General features: G+C 37.2%; 1 pseudogene across 1 annotated transcript in view; it reads left to right on the top strand.

Annotated features, from left to right (window-relative positions):
• The window catches only part of LOC145676581 (guanine nucleotide-binding protein G(f) subunit alpha-like), a 63,103-nt pseudogene that overhangs the window by 20,273 nt on the left and 16,759 nt on the right, over positions 1-26,071 (top strand). The window contains exons 6-8 of the transcript XR_014129403.1: positions 4,072-4,218; positions 14,779-14,907; positions 22,704-22,831. The product of XR_014129403.1 is annotated as a guanine nucleotide-binding protein G(f) subunit alpha-like (transcript). The remainder of the gene's footprint in view (positions 1-4,071; positions 4,219-14,778; positions 14,908-22,703; positions 22,832-26,071) is intronic.

Genomic DNA, 26,071 nt, shown 5'->3' with positions numbered 1-26,071 from the left:
TTTGTAAGTTATTTACAGAAGTCACGGTATACAATTCATTCAGAATTTGTAAGTTATTTACAGAATTAAAGCACACACAATAAAATTAAATCTAATAAATAAAAACCAAAACAGTGATACAAAAGATATACTGGTATATGAATTCCGAATGTCACATATTCATACATCAACACACACATATGTGCGTAAAAGAAAAAACTACATTCCAAATCATCCGTCTTGGTTGTTACGCAATGCACGATGAACACAATATACTTCCACATGAGGCGAAACAATGCTTATCAATGTCGTATGTTTTGGAAAGGAAACCTCGAAATCCGCCAGATGTAGGATCAGCATTTATACCTAACAGAAGGTAAAAGTCGAAGAACATCAAAACAAACAGCATTGCCAGTTCTACACCCAGAAATGTGTGTTGGGAGGGGTTCGATACGTCCATGCAATATATACCTTTCTTATTCTGCATCCGAAAAGACGATAAGTAATTCTATATTCTATATTACCTATATTCTTAGCAAAAAAAAAAAAAAAAAAAATGATAGAACGATTGTTTTAAGAAAAGAGAGAGTACATGATGAGGCGTAAAATAAAATATTTAGCCTACATCAATCGTTTCTCTGTTAAACAAGTATAGTTCGTTAGGAAAGTCTACAAATGTTAGCCGAGTTTCGAAATTTTTGGGAGGTCCGGACCCGGTGGACCCCCCTCGTGGCTACGCCCCTGAGCATTGCTAACTAGTCCCAGATTCAATGTGGCGTTCCCTATCATACAGTTTTATGTGGAAATTATCAAGAGTATAAAATATACTTATTTTATAAAAGAAATATGTATATACTAAAATACTAGGCTATCCACAGAGGGAGAGGGGCAGTTCTACATACTGACTTATTGATATTTGAATCACAAATTACTGTGGAAGAAGCCTTCATTATCAATATAAGCTAAGAATTAACTTGTAAATGCGGGTCTACTTTCATTTGTTTTCTGCTCTACTAGATATTTTCTTTCTTATTTTGTAATTCTGCAATCACTTTTTTTTACTTGTCATTATATTGATTTACTTCAGTATGGTCCTGTAATTTAAAAATATGAATGCATAAAAACAAATTCCATTTGTTAATTGTCAGTGAAATAAAATTCAGAGATCTTATTTAGCGCGAAAAACCTTCTCGTTCACTGGAAACCGTGCTGTGTTGCAGAAGCACTGCAACGACCAGTCCCTTTAACTTCTGAGATAGGGGAAAGGTGACTTAACATTCGCTCCAATTGCCGCGCTGAAGGAATCTGGTCGTTGCATGCTCACTGCAACACAGTATAAATTAGAGACTCTGTGACGGATTATTTTTCGCTTTTTAAAACGGCTTAACGGAACGGACAGTTACAGAAGTAAAAAAATATGTTATTTAAAGTGTATTAAAAAGTATTTTTCTGTTCTTTACTACTATTGATAATAATATTTTTTCTTGAAATACTTTGGTCGTTGCGCAACGCTGCAACACTAGCATTAGCCGCCACTGCTCTGAACGTACATCAGACACACAAACGTCAATACATAAATGTTAGGTCTTCACCCAATCTGGTCTATCTGGATTTACATTAGGCATTTTGACTGTAATACATACTTCCTTGTAATAGTATAACATTGAAGTAATAATAATCACTCATAGAAATGTAATAAGATTATGACACTAATATTGTAAAGTGTGTGTTTATACCTACAGTATTTTTCCAGTTAGAAATTGTTTTGATTTGTCAACATCAAAAATGTAAGCGTGACTGATTTTACTCTGCAACTATGTCTGCAACTATTTAATATCTTTCGCGAAGTACCTGGAAGGATTTAACATGTAATATATTCCAAACGTTACAAGCTACGATAAAATTCACTACACAAGTGAATTTACGAGAAAGTGGTACATGAATTTGATGTATCACTTGCACCTATGTTAATTTGAAAAACCGAAAGTTTAATCCAATATGGCGAATTTAAGATGGCGGCCGATATGGGTAACATGTGTCATAGAAGCAGTACCTGATCTAATTTGTTTTGCATATGACGATATTCATGTCCAGTTACTTCTAAAGAAACTAAAAGTAATTTTCTGTCCGAGCGTTATAGTAATGTATGATTGAATTCCGAATATAGAAAGGCCCATAAATATGGATATTACCGGTATGGGCCACTAAAATTAGTACAATACACATTGGGCCGCGGAAAACTTTGCTTTCGCATCAATCTTACACGAATCCCGAGGAACACTTCGCGAATGTACCTTGCAAGTTTTCTTCATTAGCTAACATAATATTCCTTTCGACTAGCAGATGCAATTATTTTATAACTATTTGCTTTACTATCGCCTCTGATAGAATAAGAGAAAGCTTGTAGCGCTTACTCCGAAACCTTTGACTCTATGCTAAAGCGAAAAACACAGTGGCGAAGCGTCCTGCATTTCTGAGACCCAGACTACTCTTCCGTGTTTCCATGCTATATTTCAATTAGCACATTGTTCTGGATTAAATTTACTACTTTAAATTTATTTTGAGCTGTGTGGGATAGTCGGTAACGCCTCTACCTATCAACCACTCGGTCCAGGTTCGATCTCCGATACAGGCGGAAAATATTTGTCATTTCATTCTTGATATAGATGTTTAGCGAATCTCTGAAAATGGTACTTGGGGGATAAAGGCGACCAGAGTGTATGCTGAATATATCACCGGATTTCCTGTCTGTACGGAATTTCAGTAAATATGAAGCCGTACCTGTGCTGAATGAAAAGGAGTACGTTTCATTTTTATAAAAGAAATTTTGACTCTTGTGTTGACAAAAACAGTTGATGAGACCCATTTCTCAGAGCCTTTCCACAGTTTGTACGTGAAGTCAGGCAACCTGGACTTTAATCCTGTCTTAATATCTTTTGAAGCAAGAAGAATAGATGCGTGAATCTTTTGTAACGAAATTTAAAAGAATCCATAACGTTGAATTTTAGTTATTGTTCAAATGACCGAAAGTGTAATTCAAAAAAAGTTTTAAATTGCTGGTAATCAATCGCGAAGAACAGAAAAAAGAATTAATCGCAATGATTCTTGGTGTAAAGTTTAGTACACTGGGAAAAATCTGTGATCCGGACAACGGTATATTGTACGAATATACGGAATCCATATGTTTACAACGGAAATCTGTACAGAGAATACATTATTCATATGATACATACGAACTGCCTTTTTTCCGCTTAGATGTTGCATCATGTAGCTGCAGGATGTCTGACATCTAACATTCTTACGTATATTACATACGTATACGCAGTGCCTTATTTAAGGAGGGGGACTTCTGGGCTAAGACCCCCTCCCCGAGATTTTATTTGCTATTTTAAAATATATGAAATGTCTTGAGGAATTTTCACACTTCCAGAATAAATTTAGCAAAATCCCTCCCGAAACAAAATCGTAAATACGCCACTGCGTATACGTATTGCTGCACAAGAGTGATGTGTAATCACAAAGTAATTTAGCTTAGTTCTAGGAATCGATCACCAAACTCTAAGGGAGAAAGGCCTTCTCAAAGTATTTCCTATATGTGGAATAAACAGAGATCAGTATGCGAATTAGTGAAGTGTAGCATCAAAAAAAAAGTATATTTGCGTTATACACTTTCTCACCATTTACAGCCTATATTCTTTATAACAATAATTTACCCTCAACTTAAAAAGTTTTATCTACACTCTTAAATACGGCAGTTAAAAAAAAAGAAAGAAATTAAAGGGTTCACCTAATTCCATTCAACTAGAATATTCCAGGAATTTGTGCTTAAATTTGAAAATAATGGTTGCTATAGACTTTATTAAAAAAAAACAAAAAAAAAAAAACTTCGAAGTAGTTTGAAAACCCAAATGACCCTCTATTATATCTAAGGAAATCCTTTAACGAAACCAATTTTAAAACTGATACTTTCATAATACCGAAGAACAGAACGTAAAAACCTGGAGACATACTGTACTAGAGAGAGTAATTTCCTTCTCTTTTTCCCCATAGTAATTCCTTCGTTAAACGTAATACAATGAAACTCTGTTTCAGGATATTCTCCGATGTCGAAGAACCACAACTAGTATACAGAAGATCGAATTCACGGTTGAAATTCCGAAGAAATTCGGCGGAGGGAAAAAACCGTTTTGGATGTTTGATGTAGGTGGTCAGAGAGGAGAGAGAAGAAAGTGGATTCAGGTAAAAAGCAATTTCAACTATTATTTATTTCTTTGTGAAATTTCCAATTTTATTATACTTAATAAATTAGATTCGCAGGTAATAAAAACAGATGTAAATTTGAAAAAAAATAATCACACACGTAGACAGGGGTGCCAATATGATCTTTTCCGAGGAAGGGGACGACAAGTTCCAAGGAGGCAGAAAGAACGCTTTCAAGGAGTGGCAAACAGCCAATTCTAAGGCAACAAAACACCGATTCCATGGGGCCAGAAGAGCGTGTGCACATAATACAGTATTGTGAACAGGTCTTCTCGGGCTAGCAGCCAGGTGAATACTGTTATATCTTGCGACGTTTCGAGGGCTTACATTGTCCTCATCTTCAGGCGAATATGATGGTGCAAAACAGAAACAGAAAAGTTAAAAATAAGGACGCCCCTCAGGATAGCCCGCGCCCTGATAGAGTAAGGCATCAACTATTTGTCTACATGCCTCTCCTGACATGCAGTTAGTAATCTATAGCATCTGTCGGGTGGGAGTGTATGTCGCGGCTTCTATCTTATACGAAGACACTTTCCGCGGATCTAAAGTTGTGTAAATAGAAGGAAAGAAGAGTATATTAGATGATAGGAAAGCGCGAGAGAAGATTTATTATGTTTTGAGAGAGGGATAAAAAACCTGGAAACCAGGAAAAAAAACCCTTAATCGGTCATGCTGCATGCATAAGTATTTACATGGCAAAACCACTTATGAAGGGTGGAAAAAATCCATGTAAACTAGTCTGTAGTAATAAATTAATAACTTATCTGTTTTAATTGTAAACCTATCTTAAAATCTGTTAATTGTTAATTCAAATCTGTGTTGTCTGTAATGGGGTAGTGTTTTGTTAGTGGGATAACTGCTATTTTTTTAGCATGCAAGATTATCCATCTCGTAGTCCATGTCTGTGCTGTGGTTGTCATCGGGTTGCAGGCTGCAGCTTACTTTTTCTTCACCTATCTTTTCTTTCTGCTGCTACTACTGCGTGTATTTTGAGGAGGCTGGATTTCCTTACTCCTATTGGTGGTCTTGTCTTCTGTGTCGTCAGTGCTAGTAGGTTTTTCTTGTTCTTTCAATTTTTCAGCATAGGTGGGCCTAGTAATGTGGAGCTTACCGGATGTTGTCGTCAGTGCATTTATAGTTTTGGAGAAAACTTTCTTTGTTGCAATTTGTATGGCGTCTAGCATTCTATGGCGTTCGTTGAGTGGTGTTGTTATTGCTAAAACTGTAGTTACCCATGTGATGATGTGGTTGGTTGCAGACTCTATTGCTGTGTTGATTTGTTCTTCTGTTGGGTTGTGATGTTGAAGTTCGCTGGATGGTAATGATTCCTGCATGTTCTGGTCCTGAAAAGGGCCAGTTGTGGTAGTTGACTGTTCTATTGAGATATTGGCGAATTTCTGTTGCTTAAATACCTTCGGTTTTTTGGGGCAGCTGCTGCTTCCAGTTCTGTGGTTTTCTTCTTTGCAAGTAGCGCAGAAGTTTTTGTTAATGGGTTTTCTACAGTCTTCTGAGTGAGATTGACCACAACGGAAACATACTTGCTGTGCTGTACATTGGTTGCGGCGATGCCCGTACTGGTAGCAATTCCAGCAGGGCAACGGTCTTGGCTGAAGTTTGGAGTTTTCTACTTTATATCGTCTATTTTGGGCTGTTAGTCCACGAGTTGTTAGCTTGTCTACGTCGTCTGCACTGGTAGAGAATAGTCGCAGCATAGGTGCTGGGCCTGTTTTCGTTTGAATACGAATGAGATTCGTGAAACTAATATTCTGCTCCATGAGTGCTGTTCTGATTGGTTCTATGCTGCTTGTGACGGGAACTCCTTTGATCACGCAAATATATGTTGTTTCTCGTTGTGGTTTCTTTTCTGCCTTCCTGGTAGTAACATTGGGTTTTCTTCTATTTTTCTTGTGCACAATTTGGAAATCGCTCTCATCCGTCTGGTTATTTTGCACTTCTTTCTGAGCTTCTTCGCGTTCGGAAGAGTTGTCTTGATGTTTGTTTTCTTCTTTTTGTGCTGATCTCTTCTCTGGTGTGGTTTCTCTGTGGTCCTCATAAGAGCCGGATTTCTCTAATGTGTGTGGCTTCGTCACTTGACTTGATTGGTTTTTCACCTGCATGTTTGTGTGGCCCTCATAAGAGCCGGAGTGTGGTTTTTTCACCTGTGTGGGCGCTGGTTTCTCTGCCTGTGTGTCATCGTCTTGTTGAGGATCTGGAGATTTTGCAGTTCCGTGTTGATTGGCATCGTGTCCTTCCAGAAGAACTGACGTAGAGCCGAAAGTTGCAGCTGGTTCCGTGTTTTTGAAGATCTTCAGGAACATGTTTCGTGACACTTCTGTTCTGAAATACACACTATAGTTATGTTCACTTAAGCGCTTCACTTCAAACTCGTATCTGTGAAGCTTTCTTGCTATGGTTCTGACTACGTCCAGTTCACAAAAAGTTGGGTACACGTCCTGGATGATCACTGGGGCAACTTGCAAGAAGGGTTCCATGTAGGCCTCATGCTCTGGTTGCACCTCTTCTGTATTTGTCTGCGCCGGTCTTCTCTTTGGTGTCTTCTTTCGGGGTCTGGGCATGTCTCTGGAAAGGGCCGCACTTCTTGGTTTGTGATCAAATTTCTTTCGGTGAGAAGGGAAAGGTTTCTCTAAGTTTTGTGTTTTTTTGCCTCTCTAATGCTATCCCAAAGAGATAGTATTGTGTTCACGTCAGCCGACTGTCGCCAAAAGCTGTACAACCTATATGGCCAGCGCGAAGCTTGACTCACGATAGAGGGTCCAGCCGACGTAAAACAATTCCTATTTCTCCAGGAAGCGGTGTGTGTACTGTGTATGTAATTTTTAGTTCTTTATTTTACACTAACTCTCTCTCTTACGATGCTCACAGAATTATCTGAAAAGACTATCCTGTGGCTAGTACTCTTCTCTGCTCACAAAAGTTTTTACTCGCCGCTATTTCTGGCTGTGATTCCAGTCAATGACTGCTTAGTTAACACCGCAAGGTCTCCACAGTCATGTTGATGATGATTCCTCTGTTCAGCTGCAGCATCTCCAATCCAGATTCATGATGGTGCAATGGAGTGTATGGAATATATATACTCATGTGTGTGTGATTGGACTCTTCTGATTGGTGGTAGAAATGGCGGCTTCTGATTGGTGCTTGAAATGGCGGGATATGATTGGTGTCCATGTTTTACTCAGTTGGAATCCTGTGTCTCTGTTAAGGTTCGTTTTTTCTTGTATGATTGCAACGGCTTCTTTTATCCTCCTGTCCCAAACTCTTGAGCATTTTGCTATTATTTCGGCATCTGTGAACAAAATCTTATGTTGCTGTTTGATGCTATGTTCAGCCAGTCCGGATTTTTCTGGTTGGTTTAGTCTGATGTAACTGCTGTGTTCTTTGCATCTGGCTTCAATGGTTCGTCCTGTTTGTCTAATATATGACTTACCACATTCACATGGAATGCGGTAAACTCCAGAAGTTCGGAGGCCCAGGTCGTCTTTGGTTGATCGTATTAAGTTTTTAATTTTTGCTGGAGGCTTGTGTATTGTCCTGATGTTGTACCTGGCAAATAGTCTGCTGAGCTTTCCAGAAGTGTTCCCGGTGTATGGGAGGCAGATTGTGTTCTTCCGTTTTTCATTCACCGTCTCTTCTGCACGTTTGTCCTTGTTGTCACTGTCCTTTTCAGGGCCATATTTATATCTCGCATTGAGTATCCATTCTGTAGCATGGTGCTGCGAAGGTGATTAAGTTCCTCTATTATACAATCCTTGTCAGAGATGGAAAATACTCTGTGTGCTAAAGTGTTGAGAACTCCAAGCCGTTGAGCTTTGTGATGAAAACTGTTTGTTTTCATCAGCAGTAGAAAGAAGAACAGTCTCACTGCTAAAGAAGTCGGGACTGGACGAAGATACACGTAAACAACTTACACCACACTGCAGCATACCTCCGAGACTGTATGGGTTACCAAAAATACATAAAGCAGGGATACCCCTGAGACCAATTGTTAGTGCAATAGGAAGCCCACCCTACCCTTTGGCCAAATATCTTACAACATTACTCCAACCATACGTGGGCAAGTGTGAACACCATGTGAAAAACTCAACAGAGTTTGTAAAAAGCCTGAAGACGATGAAGATCTCTTCCAAAGATCTTATGGTTAGTTTCGACGTGGTATCATTGTTTACCAGAGTTCCGGTCAAGGATACAATACTGCTTCTTGGGAAACACTTCCGGCCTGAGATATTGGATCTCTTTCAACATGTTCTCACTTCAACCTTCTTCCTATACCGTGGTCAGTATTATGAGCAAACAGACGGCGTCGCCATGGGTTCTCCACTCTCACCTGCAGTAGCCAATTTTTATATGGAGCACTTTGAACATGAAGCACTGAAGAAAGCACCACTTGCACCCACACATTTCTATAGATATGTTGATGACACCTTCACTATCTGGCCACATGGACGCAACTCCTTACAGGAATTCCTGCAGCATCTCAATAACCAGCATCCGAATATTAAATTCACAATGGAAGTTGAACAAGATGGACGTCTACCATTTCTTGACATCATGATATACAGAAGACCGGATGGCAGCCTAGGCCACAGGGTATACAGGAAACCAACACATACAGATTTATATCTGAACGCAAACAGTTTTCATCACAAAGCTCAACGGCTTGGAGTTCTCAACACTTTAGCACACAGAGTATTTTCCATCTCTGACAAGGATTGTATAATAGAGGAACTTAATCACCTTCGCAGCGCCATGCTACAGAATGGATACTCAATGCGAGATATAAATATGGCCCTGAAAAGGACCAGAACGAAGGACAGTGACAACAAGGACAAAAGTGCAGAAGAGACGGTGAATGAAAAACGGAAGAACACAATCTGCCTCCCATACACCGGGAACACTTCTGGAAAGCTCAGCAGACTATTTGCCAGGTACAACATCAGGACAATACACAAGCCTCCAGCAAAAATAAAAAACTTAATACGATCAACCAAAGACGACCTGGGCCTCCGAACTCCTGGAGTTTACCGCATTCCATGTGAATGTGGTAAGTCATATATTAGACAAACAGGACGAACCATTGAAGCCAGATGCAAAGAACACAACAGTTACATCAGACTAAACCAACCAGAAAATTCCGGACTGGCTGAACATAGCATCAAACAGCAACATAAGATTTTGTTCGCAGATGCCGAAATAATAGCAAAATGCTCAAGAGTTTGGGACAGGTTGATAAAAGAAGCCGTTGCAATCATACAAGAAAAAACGAACCTTAACAGAGACACAGGATTCCAACTGAGTAAAACATGGACACCAATCATATCCCGCCATTTCAAGCACCAATCAGAAGCCGCCATTTCTACCACCAATCAGAAGAGTCCAATCACACACACATGAGTATATATATTCCATACACTCCATTGCACCATCATATTCGCCTGAAGATGAGGACAATGTAAGCCCTCGAAACGTCGCAAGATATAACAGTATTTACCTGGCTGCTAGCCCGAGAAGACCTGTTCACAATACGTCGCCAGGAAAGCTTCAATAGATAATACAGTATATCATAAAGAGTATGAAAAGAATTATACCCACACATGTTCTTGTTACTTACAGTGAATAAGCTATAGTCCTATAGTATTGAATATAAATGTTCTGAGCATTATACAGGGTTTTACAAACATGTCACAATATTTTGGGAACAGATTACTCACATAAAAAAAGTTCATATGGAACTGTTCTCGAAAGTGGATAGTTTCGGGGTTATAGGGTGCTGAAAACGTGTAATGGGTGAATTATAAAAGTTCATAGCTCCACTATTATGGGACTCATCGTAGTCGGGTGAAGACATCAGTAAGGAACTACCATACGAACTATCCAAATATCCATGTTTAAGAGTGCTCCAGTACTTGCACGGCAATTTTTAAAGGTAGGTGGAGAGTGATCAAGTACTCCCAAACAGCCTCTGTAAAAATGATTGTGCAAGTACCGGAGGTTCTGAAAGATGGATGTTTGGATGGTTCAGATACTATACATTGTTCGGCGTAAGCTCTAAACTGCGATAAACAAAGCCACGTGAAACTAAAACTCACTGATTTGCTGTTGTCCTACCGACGCTTGTACTCCTCCGCAAAATAGTTCATGTGATTGCATTATTACTTTCACTATGAAGCTTCATATAAAACTGCTATATTATTATAAATGATAAAAATATAATACGGATTATCTAATAATACTGGAATCGAATGTGGCTAATGAAACAATAGAAATAAACACTAAGCATGCGCAGTAATTATGGCGCCAACTCAACTGTGGACGGGTGTTCTGCTTTTAAAGTCTGAAAGATGACTGGCATGAATCCCGGTTCCGCGAGTGTTGTGATGAAACACCAACAAGGCAAACCTTTACTCACTAAACAACAATTGTTTACGAGCGAAATTCAAATACTTCTTTTTTTTTTTTTAATCTTTCTAGTTTCTTTTCTTTTTTTTCTGCTGCTGCTGTAAGTATCTGGACGACACGAGACAATATTGTCAAAATGCACGTCTATAATTTGCTCCTCCCCGTGGGGAGTGGGAGTGATACATCACTAGCCAATCCTATTTGTGACAAGCGGAAGGATACAAATATTTTGTTTATCGGAGTTTAGAGCTTACGCTGAACAATATATAGTTCCTCAGTGATGTCTTGACCCGACTACGATCTTTCCTATAGTAGTGGAACTATGCACCTTAAAATTTATTTTATTCAAGTTTTTGGCAGCCTATAACTACGAAACGATGCATTTCCGACCGCATGTCCATATGAACTTTTTTCTTATTTTGATGAGAGGATTCTATTCTCAAAATATTGTGACAATTTTTTATAACACACTGTATAGTGTGTGAGAGCAAATTAGTGTGTTTTGACATGGATTTCCAATGATCGAATACCCTTCGAAAAACCAATGAGGGTAACTTCCCCCTTTTGCCCCCATTCCACGGTACCAGCACGTAGAATATACTGTACTTCTGTCCATAATGGAGTGTTAAACTTCCACACTCGCCACATAAGTAGAGGAAGTGTTAACTTATAGATCGGTGATGTGCATCGGTCCGTTCGTCTCTCGACAGGTCAGAGCAAAAAGTGTTAAGAGATATCGAGAAACAGTTTTCTGGTGTGAATTCAGCGTCCAAGACCTAAAAACATTATATTTCCATCATTGCTCCTCTATACAAAGTGTAAGTGGTCGGAAACTATTATTTTCGATATCAGCGCATGGCAGCGTAAGCGCCATTGAGCAAAATCACTAACAGATTGAGAGAACCGATTTTTAAATATTTATTCAGCGTCTCAAGAATAGACCCATTCTCCACCTCTAATGGCTCATTCAATCTGTAAATAGTTGAAATTTAGTCCGACTTTCAGTTTCAATGTTGATCCTTGTAGCGAAATACACCGCATACATAGGGACCTCGGTTCGTTTTATTAAGACTCCATGAAATACATGCTAGTAAACTTTTATTTTTTTACTTTTTTTTCCAAATGTAAATTTTCAACAACAACTATTAATATGAATATCTTTGTATATAACAAATAACGTAAAGCCAAACAACAAACAAATAATATAAATCGTTTAAAGCTTATATTTCTGGCTCTGAAGGAGCAAACTTTGACAGCTCTATATAACTGGTTTTTAAAGGAGCAAAAATCTTTAAGCAATTTTAACACACAAGAATAATGAATATTGCAGTAAGTGCACGAGTTGATTAAATGATTTTTAGTACGTACCAAATGGAACCTAATTAACAAACACGAAAAAATATAAATAAGCACTTCAAAATATAATGATGTACCGAAAGTCATTCACTACTACGTCTAAGCAATTTCTAGTTAAGTAGCCAAAAAATACCATTATTAATTTCTGGATTTAATTTCCAAAAAAAAAAAAAAAAAATATTACTAATATTCACTGATCGAAGGAGAAAAAGAAAAGGTTTAAATTTAGAAAACATTAGCCTAATTAAATAGCCTCCCAAGACAGTGAATATAGCAAACTTAAATGTTACTCATTCTTATTCAATTTAACTAATTCTAAACGTTATCTAATGGATCAAAAGGAATACACGTCTTCCTCCTGCCTCACCTGTCCATAGAACTAAAGATAACACGTTCAGTTGAACAGGTTTTTGATTCGGCCACTAGATGTCAGATCAAACAGTGACATCGCAGTCAAGGCTTAGACTCAGCTCACCCTAGCGTTAAAAACGCGAATCACTTAATCAAAGCGAGCATTTACCGTCACATAGATGGATAACAAGATCTTTCCAAAAAACATTTACATTTTTTTTTCTGACGAAAATTCACGCTACATCCTCTATACAACAAAACGGTAAGAAATATCGAAATGAAATGAAACGAAATTTTTAAGTTTTATGTCCCACGGTCATGCCGGATAGGCTAAAGGAGACACTGATGACGAGAAATTAATGCAATAGTGGAATAAATAAAGCGGAAGGAAACGGAAGAAACCCCGAGAAAACCCACGCATACAGTGTTTGTCCACCATAAAGTCCACTTGGCGCGAGCTGGCATTGAAGCAAGAACTCGGCGTACCAGAGGTGAACGCTCTACCATTGAGGCGCCGCGGACCCCAAGACATTTACGAGAAACGGGTTTTTGGTGTCAATTTAGTGTCCTTGGAAGGGTTTCATCTCCATTGGTACGGCTCTATATCTAACGGAAGTGAACGTTATATGTCATTTCCGGATTCAGCACTATCGCCAGATAAGCAAAAAGTTAAAATATAGCATTTTTGTTTTAAAATATGAATTAAGTGTCCCAGAAATACGTTAAATGTATTCTCTAATCCACTTGTTGTAACGGGAAGTAGCAGAAAAATACTACTTCCGGCTTACAACATTGATAGTCATAGAAGAAGATCAGTTAAGAGAGGGTGAGAAATGGTTTTACAGTTCCAAATTATGCTATGGAAAAGTATGGAAAGTCTTGTAGTACGGCCATATGCGTCCGTCCATCCGTCTGTCAACAGCTATCAGAGCAAAAATAGTAAGGTGAGAACCAGTTTTCCGGAACCGATTCATCCTGACCTTGTTTCCTCTATTGAAAAAAGTAGGTGTAGACATATCTATACAATTTTCGATTCCAATACTGACCGTCATAAGGAGAGAACGGTCATAGATATCAATAATCTGATTTTTATGTGGATTCAGTACTACAAGAACAAGTATCATCTCTGACTTTCTCCATTACAACCGAAAATGGTAAGAATCCACAACCAGTTCTGGCTCTCACATTAATTCTTAAAGGGCGAAAATGGTAACAGAAAGTGATAAATATTTTTTTTTAATACGCAATTGGCATCTCAAGAATAGATTTATTTCATCTTAGTTCTTATTCTTCCACTGAAACCAGTAGTAGTATAAACCAGTGGTTCTCAACCTTTTTTGACCAACGGCACACTTTACTGAACGTGCAGGACACACTTGTTTGGTATTTTTATTATAAATAATAATAATAATAATAATAATAATACCTATGATAATAGTGAAATCAATTAGTTTTTATAACGACTCTATTTAGCACTGAGCATTATTCTTACCGCTGGAGCTGTTGACTAGTACACTCTGTCTCGATTTTAACTAATTATTATTATTATTAAATTCTTCATGATTTTTAAATTCTAAAATTTCGCGATACACCTTAAGGGACTGCTTGACACACCAGTATGGTGCGACACATCGGTTGAGAACCACTGGTATAAACTAGTACAATTTCTGGTTTAAATATTGATTCCTATATAATAATATCAAAATTGTTAGAAATGTTTTTGTTATGAATTCAACGTCCGAAGAATGTACCCTTTCTAATGAATCTGGAACATGGGCGCTCGAAGAAAATTTTTCTAGGGGGGCTCATCTCTCTGGTTGCTATATTACTTTGGTATTTTTTTGTTTGTATTTAAATAATCTTAAGAAATTTAATACATTTTCGTGTGCCAGGAGGGGCTCATGCCCTACCCTTCGGGTGCCCATGATATGAAAGTAACAGATCTACTATTACTGGATCCAGTATTCAAGTCACATACAGTAGTTTGCAATTTTACTGTGGTTTCATCTCGCTTGTTTAAGATATAGACCTTTCTGTTTTCACAATAACGACTTCGCAGCACTGTGAATCTACTGTCTCCATCAACCATGTTGAGCCTACAAAACCACACTGGAAGTACATTGTGAAAAACCATATCGAAAGTATAATTTTGAATTGCAAAACAAACATTACTTGGAAACGTAATATAAAACCAGTTGAAACAGGCACAGAAAACCAGTGTAACGTGTCTATTTTGGTGCACGACAAGCAATTATATCAAGTTTTGAAAAATAAATAAAAACAAAGATGTTTAGTAATTTATTCGTGGTGATGTTAAATTATAATTCTATCTGATGTACAATTACGCTGTCAAATTGTTTTTCTTTTGCAATAAACTTCTGTTGTTCACTTAGAAATACTGAATAATATTTTTTGCAGGTATTTGAAGGAATCCATGCGATTGTGTTTCTAGTAGCGTCCAGTAGTTTCGACCAAACTCTTCGAGAAGACGTAAATAAATCGTTTAAGAGAAGCTATTAAGCTTTTCGAAAATGTATGGAGAAGCAGGTAACAGATTATTTTATTAAGTTTACTCTATTATTTACATTGTTACTGTAGTATAATAAGCAACTCTGTAATGAAGTTAACAACATAAATGATTTATAGATTTAGGTTCGTTGCTATGTTTAGAGGTTAGCGTCTCTTTCAACACTCATGCTCCAAAGACTGTCTTCTTCTTTTAAGAAAAACCGCACAAACCGGACATTTATCTCTATGATCATATATTTAATCTCTTTTGTGCCTAATCTGATACGACACGGACACGAGCACAGCACTTTGAGAACACTTAAGAGTTCGCCTGTGCTCTGCAGAGCTACTCGAAATTCCTCCTGGTTTTTGCCTCAGCCTAACGCCTCAGGTTACTAGATTGCACCACACTGACTGCCCATTAAACCTACGGGCAGAGCAAGGGTGCTAATCGTAGGGGGGCGGGCCCCCCTAATGTCATGCGGGCCCCATATATATTTTATGAATATGTAATTTTTATATGTATTTTTTATGAATATTCAATATTTGGCATAATTTGATTCAATTTGTCTTAAAATCTTCATTATGCTTTCTTAGACCCTTGTCTGCAACCAAACACACATCTGAATGCCCCCTGAAGTTATACAGAAATCGGAGCCCTTTGGGCAGAGCGCTTCCACATTTTAAAATCAGCCAATTCAACTGTATTTATTGGCTTACGATGAGGTTAAGTTAATCTATGTAAGAGAAATCCATGCGTCTTGGTTTAGTTATTTGAGAAGGATAATATTTAATATATGTACGAAGTGGCCAAAAAAGTTCCTACCGTTCGTGATCGTCAGAAACACAACACACACAGCTCATGGTACTTAGCGTTAGTTCTCGAAGTCATCTCCATCAACATCCAGCACCCTTTGCTAACGTTCCTGCAGCTGCTCAATGCTCTGGCGATGAAACTCCGGGGAATCTTGGATGCAACAAAGTCTAGATTGCATGCTGCAGGTCTGACACATATCGAAGGATTTCCAATGGAAATGTTTGTCCAGGTAATGAATCAGGTAGTAAATTGATAGTGCTGGATCCGATAAATCTTGTGGCTGAGACAGAGTCTCAAAGCCAAGTAACTGAATGGTACCCCTGGTCGTTCTTGCTACGTGTCATCTCGCACTATTGTGGAAGAAAAGCACACCCTTGAGATTAACCAACTCTGCCTCCTTCTGCTGCAATGCATGTTACATCCGTTGCAAGTGTTGTAAATATACTGTACGTCTGCAGTGATGGTACGGCCTGGTGGTAGGAGCTCTTAATACATTAATTGGTGACTGGTTCACAGAGTATGATCTTATATAGGCGTAGACGTGTGAGGCACAGGGTGACATGGTGACCTCTTAGGAGTGTCATACTGGACGATCTTGACACTTTTCGTCTCTCGTAAACACTTGATCAGACATAAGTGTGTTGCGGTGCCGAGACAGCAACGACAAACAGGCTGTTACTCATTGTTTCTTCTTGGCTGCCGACAACGTATGGGGTTGACTTCCTCATGTGGTGCAGGAAAAATCTGAGTATGTTCTTGTAAACCGTGAGGCGTCCGTTACGTTCACCACACGGACTCCTGTCCTCCTCCGTTGCTACTTTCCTGTCATTGTCAATCAACATCTGTGATCGCCCAGTGTGAGTTCGTGATGAAGCCATAAAGATCCTGACCTGTACTTCTGCAACCAATATCTGTTGGTGCGTTCATTCAAGGACACTTTTCCGAAATCCCTGACGTTGTTCAATGACTCGATGCGGCTGCTGACTTGCCCACCTTCCCCTCTGTGAGCACTTCATTGAATGAGACGTCCAAAGTGACAAACACTTTTAGGTTACCTTGTTACAATAAATTCCGCGCTATTAGAGTAACAAATCGGTTATTTAAATTAAGAAATTATTTACTTGATGTAGATGGGTAAATATTTTCCCATAATAAATACGGTATGTTTTGTAATAGCTCACTTTAAGTAAATTATTTATAGGATACTTAATGATAGAATGTTAACTACCAGATTTCATCATCGTTCAGTCTAAGAGATCTTTCGATAAATATTCAGTTTGTTAACTGACAGATAAAACTATCAAAGATTTATGTTCGAAGTTATTACGCTATGTATTACAACCAGACAATGACAGAATATACAGCGAACCCTTGTACCCTATTTGCTTATTAGGAATTTGAAAAAAAATCGTAAAACTGATCAATGTTAGTCTTTCCTATTTCGCAAAGAAATTCTCCTCTGATTTTAAAGTAAATTTTTATTAAAATTATTTTGCGAAAATTTCCAAACCCTGAATATGATGGCCCCTAACTCGAACGTTTGAACACCATAATATTACACATCTTTGTATAAGAGGTCAAGATCTACCACTATGCCAAGTTTGACTCCTTTCGGATGCGATTCCGCTATCGAATCTGGAATTTGATGCTCCATAATTCGGAAACCAAACTTAACATTCCATGAACAGAATATTCCATATGTGTACTAAACTTGTCAAGGTCCACCATCGTGCCAAGTTTGGTCAAGATTGGGTGAGTTTTATGAATTGTGAAAAGTCGAAACTCCAAATCTGATGACCTATAACTCTCGTTTAATAGAATTCCGATTAACCAAAACTCTAGGTTAACCGACTCATTTAAAGAAAGACTTGACTCGTGAATGACTTTTATCGAAAAACATCAACAATGAGTAGTGTTCGTTTAGTCTAACAGTAAAAGTTATTTATCAAAGAAAACTCCATTGTTGTGATTACACTAGTTAACAAAGGTTTTGTTACATAAAAGGAAATACCTGTTCTTAAAGGAACTTTTTGCGCTGAATTCGAATATGCACTCGGTTTTTCTCCATCACGTACGATTTTCCCTAACAGAGGGATTTTCGGGAAAATCCCTCAAAAATTTCCCTTTTCGTTTATTTTACACCCCAAGATCTTGTCCCCTTGCATATACTAACATAGAAATTATACCTAAGTATACTTTGATTCATATTTAACAAACCCTCCAAGTTTCGTAATAATCGCTTTATTCTTTCTAGAGAAATAAATATGTTTGTATGTATACTGTGTGTACTGTTTATTGCACCTTATAGTAATGCTTTCAGATCTCTTAAGTCGAGGTAAAACGTTTTGCTTTATTACCACAAACACATATATAAAATATAATACAATATAATTTACAAGTGTGACAATCTATATATATAAAAGAGAACGTACAAAATCCTTTGTCCGCTCATCACGCTAATACGGCTGAACCAATTTCTTTCATTTTTGGGGGGTTATTAGGATTTGGACCCTAGATGGTTTTTATCATATCACTTTAATTTTTAATTACCAGTGTCTTGAGATAATTGACCATTCAGGTGTCCACAAATCCTTTGTTAGTTCATCATAGGTAAAAATAAACGTATTTATATGCAACCCGCATGACCGTGTCACTCGGCGGGTTAACATAAATGACAGGCGATATACAGCGGAAAATAGCTTGAATCTTCTGTTTAAAATTTTTTAATTGATTTGCTTATTTTTACAGACACTTTTACAATATGCCAGCACCGGGATGACCGCAGCGAAGCGGGGCGGGTTAACATAAATGACAGGCGATATAATGTTAAGATTTACTGCAATCTTCTATGGTTTTTATCATATCACTTGAAAGCGAAAAAGTAAAAATTATCTAAGTAACAAAGTTTATTGCGTTCCGGGGTGACCGCAGCGAAGCGGGGTGAACGCTGCTAGTTTACAATAAACAATAATACAAATGTACCAAAAGGTCATGAAAAGACAATCAAAACTATCACAATATATGAAACTTCCATTGGGTTACAAAAACGTACACTACTTCCTTCTTTTGTAAGAAATGTTGCATTCTCTAACAAGACCCCAACAATAGTCCCCCATCATTGAAGGATCCCATCGTCCCTGGTACCTTTTCTCCATTGCCATTATATCTTGGTGGAATCTTTCCCCCTGTTCGTCGCTGAGAGCACCTAGGTTAGCAGGAAAGAAGCTGAGGTGGGAGTGCAAAAAGTGGATTTTTAAAGACATCCTACAACCCAACTCTTTGTATTTCTGTATCATGTCCTGTACGATTTCTGTGTAACTCTCAGCTTTGTTATTGCCCAGAAAGTTGCGCACAACACACTTAAATGCTGTCCAGGCAGCTAGCTCAGCACTGTTTAACTTGCTGTCAAAGCTATCATCAAGCATTAATTTCCTAATTTGGGGACCAATAAACACTCCCGCTGAAATCTTAGCATCACTCAGGTTAGGGAACTTATCTCGCAAATACTTGAAACCTTCACCAGATGTGTCCATGGCTTTGACAAAGTTTTTCATAAGTCCTAACTTGATATGAAGTGGCGGTAGTAATATCTTATTAGGATCTACCAAAGGAGCGTATTTGACGTTGCATTCTCCAGGTACGTAATTCACTCTAGGTTCCCATTCCTTCACTTGATAATGTTTGTCATCAGCTCGGCTATCCCATAAACATAAAAAACATTGGTACTTCGTGTAACCGCACTACAGTCCTAATAAAATACCAACTACCTTGAGATCACATATTTGCCAACAATGGTCCTTGTAATTTATAAGATTTAGCAAAGTTGACATGGTGTCATAGGATTCCTTAATCTTCACTGAGTGCGCAAGTGGTATAGAAGGTTTTTTTTATTTCCATTATGTAAAAGGACAGCTTTAAGGCTGACCTTTGACGCGTCGATAAATAACCTCCATTCTTCTGGAACGTAAGGAATTCCTAGCTCCGCCATCAACCCATTTATATCCGTACATACGCACACATTATCTTGCATTGAGAAATAGCTTGAAAATTGAACATGCCTTTTCCTGTACACTGATATGTTCGTTTCTGCATCCAATAAGTTCCACTGCTGGAGCCTTGATCCCAGAAGTTCCGCCTCTTGTTTTGTCAGGTGCAAATCACGGACTAGGTCATTAAGTTCACATTGCCGGATGAAATGTGGCTCGCGAACACAGTCAGGGATGAACGTTGGATCCTTGGATGTACATGTTGATGTCGATGGTTCATCAAGGTCATGATCATCATCAGAGTCTTTTGGTCATATCTCTTCCCAGTTGGTAGGGGGCTCGGGAAGTGGAAGTTCATCCGTGCGGAATAGGTATATATATGTATTAAGATATACATATACTGTACGTTTAAAAAAAATATACGTTGGAAGTACATTCTATTTTTATACACGTTTCTAATTTACAGAGAGCAATACAAGTGTGTTGTTGACTATTGTAAATATTCATTTTTATGTCTGTGTTTGTAGTAATAAAGCAAATCGTTTTTACCCCAACTCAGGAGATCTGAAAGCATTACTATCAGGTGCAATAAACAGTGCACACAGTATACATACAAATATATTTATTTCTCTAGAAAGAACAAAGCGATTTTTACGAAACTTTTAGGGTTTATTAAATATAAATCAAGGTATACTTAGGTATAATTTGTATGTTACTATATGTAAGGGTACAGGAGCTAGGGGAATAAAATATCTCAAAAAGGGAAATTTTTGAGGGAATTTCCCGAAAATCCCTCTTACGGGAAAACTGTACGTGATGGAGAGAAACCGAGTGCATATTCGAATTCAGCGCAAAAAGTTCCTTTAAGATCAGGTGATTTTTCTCATGTAACAAACAAAAAGTTTAAATTTGTTAACTAGTGTTATTAGCCGTACTCATCCAGTCTCCCAACTCCATCTACGCTGAAAATATTGCAGTATCACTTCATATTAGCAAACAAAACCACGTACGTCGGCACTTGCAAGCAGCCAACGGATGTCGTCACCGATTGAGCCCGATGAGATATGATACGCTTTTGACCCGTCTACAGGCTACACCTCTGAAGACTGACTATCACCGTTGCCAATGTGTGTGTAATTACACAAAATATGTGCAATTTTGTCCTGTGTGTGTATTTTGTGTGTAATGCCAATCTGTGTGCATTTTGTGTGTAATTTGGCACACTTCAAAATTTTGATCATTGATTATTTTTGCGAAGTTCCTTTCATTCAAATATTCGTTATTTCTATTTTTCCCCTGAAAATTGCCTTCTACAAACTACGAGCGCCAACGCCTGACTTCTTGGGACCTCACTTCTTGTTTTCAGAAGCAGAGTCCACATTCCCAACCAAAGCCGCTTTGTTCAAGCAAAGCAATATAAATGAATGTTGACCCTCGATGTTGGCCAAAACATAAGGCATAGGGAGGTAAGAAGTCTTTTTTGTCTTCGAACCACTTGTCAAGGAAATGTCATTTTGCACACAGATGAACAACAGAGTAAACGAGAGGGATAGGAGGTTTTTATTAAACGAAGGACAAAAATTAAAAATAAATAAATAATTAAAATAAAAAAGAGAGAGAAGTTAAATCATTACTCTTTCATTCCGCTTTTTTTTTTTTTTTTTTTTAATTTTACGTTCCAAATTTAGTTTATCATGGAGTATGTTCTCGGCATTCGCGTGCCAAAAAACGGAGACCTTGAAAAATTTTTGTTAGAGTTAACGGCGGAGGTAGAATTTGAAAGAGTTGCTGTCTTTCTATATGGTTAACTATGATTAACCATACCTATGGTTACTCTAATTAAATAAACTTTATCCATCTATGGACACTGAAAGAAAAAGCCACCAAATTTTGTTTTAATGAAGGGAAAAAATGTATGTCTCTCTTTTAACACATAGAACCAGTCCTACCATGTCTTGATATTTTTAACGGTCAGATAAGATAAGGGGAGGATAAAACTGGTCGCAGTAGAATTGCGTTATTTTGTATAAGGTATGAGTTACTACTGCGACCAAGTTATCTGACTACATCAACTGGTGTGGCTTGACTAAGGTAAAAACTTGGTAGGATGACCGGCCGATGTCCAATTAAAAAATTAAAGTGACAATGGGCTTGAAGAAGTTGACGGTTTTACTATTATAATAATAATAAAAATCAAACTCTGAATCTTTGAACAATGGCTGGTGGATGTACATCATCAAGCACAATATAGCTACATATAGATAAGTAGTTATGTATTGTGCAATTTTGTGTGCACTGTCCTCCAGTTTGTGTGTAAAATTGTGCAATTTGGACGGAAGGTGTGTGTAATTTGGCTTGCCGTATCTGGCAATACTGCTGGCTATATAAACGAACATCTCGAGGCAGAAGATATCACTTGTGAACTGGTCATCTCCTACCTATCTCTCAGCTGCAACGTTCAACAGATACTTCTTCTCTCCAAGCTGCAACGGGCGAGAGAGACTTCTCTAACTCTAACCCTGAGCTGCAACAAGCAAGAGATTTTACCCTATCTCTAAGCTGCAATGGGCAGGAGATTTTACTCTATCTCTGAGCTGCAACGAGCAAGATGTTTCTTTAACCAGCTGCATCTGGGAGGACCATTTTAACCAACAAACCTCAAAACCTCCGAGCTGCAATGGGCAGGAGTTCCAATTTTAAAAAAGAGAACTATTAGACATCTAGTTACTTGTAATTTTGTGTACAAACTGTATAAACATGTTTTGTAATAAAAAGAAAGATGAGGGAACACTCTTCTACTGTTACTCAACCGAATATTACAATATACAAAATATATCAAATATGTAGTACTGTATATCAAAAAACCTTTGCTCCGCTTTAACCGAAATTTCATACAACCGAAACACCATAAGTCATACCAAATTCGTTTAAACGAGACTACTGTATCTAAATTACTAGATATAAGTGAACTTCCATAACGAAATCATAACATTTTCGTTTAATTTTTGTTCTAAATTCTGTTTGCTTTTCAGGTTTCTGAAGGAATCGGGTGTGATCATATTTTTTAATAAACAGGACATTCTGGAAGCGAAGATTAGACAAGGCAGAAGATTAGGAGATTACTTCCCAGAATATCACTCGTACAAACTTAAACCAGAAGGTACATTTTACTATCATTAGGATATGTCTGGTCGTTTATTCGAATTGATTACTTTTGTGATTTATTTTCTATACTTATATATAAAAAAAATATTTTAGTTTTCTAACCTACTGTGATATGCTTTTACAATATAACAAAGATTATGCTTTTAGAATGTTGGCCAAATTATGATTATATTTATGTTACTAAAAGTGAAAGCATATCTTTCAGTAGTAATAGTGTTAGTATCCATTATCTTAATTCTGAGAGTAGATTGAGAGGAAATGTAATTATTATTGTTTAATATTTATTATAAATATATTTAATATAATAAATTGCAGTTTTTTAATAATAAGTAAGAATATGTTAAGTAAGAGATATGTGAAGCGCACTTCTTTTTAACTTAGTTTGCATGATTAACAAGTATTTTAAAGTTTTAATGATAATATTAATTAAAAATTAAGGTAAGCTTTAGGAGACCACGAATTGAGATACAATTTTCAAAAAGATAAATTAATAAAGCCATGGTAATAACTTACAAATTGAGAAACTGTAATTTGCTAATTAAACATCACACTACATTTATTATTGAAACTTCTTCGGGTTGTTGAGAACTTAGTTAAAATGGAGACTAATGTCATTTTGTGTTAAAATTGATCGATTTAAACTATCAACATTTAATTTATATGTTACAACATCTATTCGCGTTTTACTGCATATAAAATTATATAAAAATATGCTTTTATACTGTTGGGAGTTAGGATACATGGCTACGGACACGTATTGTTACGGAATAATGCACTCATGTCCAAAATTATTGTCGCATATCTATAAATGTGTTGTTCTTGGAATATAATTTGATAACGAATTCGCCCGGTATTTTTTTATGATGTTAGTATGTGTATAATCGGCAAAGACATGTATGTGGCAAATTTCATGTCAAAAGAACAGTAATTAAGAACCATAAAACGAAAATAAAACTTTCTTGTCCATTTAGCAACATTTTGTTTTACTCATTCTAATTTACGTATTTATAATTCTTTTCTTATGAAATTCACCACAAATATACATTTTCCGATTATACACATAGTATCAGTATTAAAAGTACCCTGCAAAATCATTATCAAATTATATTCTTACAAGAAGACAGTTATACATATGCGACAATCATTTTCGACATGAGTGTACATACCTATATATTGAATATATCTTGTTAGGATACATTCTGTGATTATGTGAGGGTTAGATTCTGTGATTGTGTTATTATGATTATATGAGGATTAGTTGGATAAAAATTAGTAACAGAATCTGTATTGTGGAATATAGAAGTACAGAGTAGTAAATATCTCTTGAGTAAATAGTGTGCTTATATGTATTTGGTTTGTACGGATGCTTAAGCCTAAGTCAGAGCGAAGGAACGTACTCTATTGAATGTTGTGGTACTCAGTTCTGAATATAAGTTAAGAATAATTTGTAGCACAGTTATAGTTTATACCTTCCGCTCAAAAACTTAATATTGGCATAGGCTTAGTGGAACTCTTAGTGGAAAGTGTTAACACATACTTTTGTGGCATTCATTATTATGCAGTTAACATATTAGAACAATTATAAAGCAGAATAGAATTAGTGCTTTATCTTAATAATAATAATAATAATAATAATAATAATAATAATAATAATAATAATAATAATAATAATAATAATAATACATATTCTGCCATTAGCAGTAGGTTACTTCCACAATTTCGTAAGCTTACCTGGATAATATTTTCATCTTGACGTAGCAATCTTCTCTTACAATATCATGCATCAATTGTAGCCTCTTTTCATTCTCTCCCTTTCTATTCGTTCCACTGCACTCTCCATGTCTTCATGATACACTTCCTCCTTAGCCAACGTTTCAAGCAGATTCTCTTTCTAATTTTCTCTAAAAGTTATTATTTTCTTCCCTATTCAATAGTCCTGAACTATTCCTTATGCGCTTTCCGTTCGATCCCATTTAATTTTCTCCGTTATTCTCCATACCCACATTTCAGAAGCGTTCACTCGTTTATGCATGCTTTAGCAGGGTATCCACATTTTTACTCATGGAGTACAGTACTTCACACGAAACTATTTTGGTTCAAAGACCCACAAAATTAGAACTAGATCCTTTTCTTCCTAAACGTTTCTTTCGCCGTTTGTATTCTTCTTTTATTTCATGTTTGTAGTTCATTTCTTAAATAGGATTACACAAGTAGGACTCATAATATGCAAACCTCTTGTTGTAAGCTTGATTGGAAAGCGTGCAAGCATGCCGCAAGCTGGATTCAAGTAACTTCGTTACATGGGGACACCTTTCATTCAGTGTTCCATTCAAGCCTGACGCAAATATTTGACGCTGGCGGCAAGTCAATAGGCAATGAACGACCAGTGATGCTATGATGCTCTGCGAAGGACGTAAAGTATTGCTCGCAAGTAGAACAAAAGACAGATTGTATGAAAGTACGCGTTGAAAGGGCAAGGGTAGAAAGACAAAACCAACCACGCGCCAACTGGCTGAAAGCTTTATTGCTACTTGAAAATGTTAGTATGTCCGTCCGTCCGTTACACCACATGATAATCTTGAACGGAAGCTAATTTTTAAATCTTTTTTCGAAACATAGCCGAATTCGCTAATCGAGCCAATCTGGTAACATTTTAACGAGCAACTGCAATGCACGTCCGTCCGTTAGCCCACACGATAACTTTTGAGTGAAAGCTAATTTTTGAATTCAGTCTCGGTCAAGTTCCTTAATGGAATCAATCCGTTAACATTTTAACGAGTAACGATGACTTTATATCCCTCCCTTAGACAACACATTAACTCTAACACGAGTGTTTCCGAATCTGTCTTCACAAATTTAGCAATCAGTCTCATCACAGTCGACTTATTCAGTGCATTATGGTGACCAAACATTCCACGGAGAACAATCTCTATACAATATTCACCTCATTTGTAATAAGTTTTCACTATGACAACACCCCGTTCCATCGTGAAGTGCTGCCCTTACAGAAAACAGATGGCGATCATACGCTATTCGGCGTTCCCTGACTTCTAAACACAAAAACAACACATGAAAATCGTGTAACGTTCAGTGCTGCCAACTTACCAGAACAGAAATGGCGGGCGTTTCAAAAGTTGCGTTTTTTATGAGACACCCTTTAATTACTTATATTTATTTATTGAAGTGATACATTGTGAGCAGGCTTCTATACTCCGATTTTTATGTGAAAGTTTAG

The sequence above is a fragment of the Thermobia domestica genome, unplaced genomic scaffold (genome assembly GCF_964235325.1).
Source record: "Thermobia domestica unplaced genomic scaffold, izTheDome1.hap1.1 HAP1_SCAFFOLD_231, whole genome shotgun sequence".
NCBI lineage: Eukaryota > Metazoa > Arthropoda > Insecta > Zygentoma > Lepismatidae > Thermobia > Thermobia domestica.
This window is presented reverse-complemented; position numbering and strand designations above follow the sequence as displayed.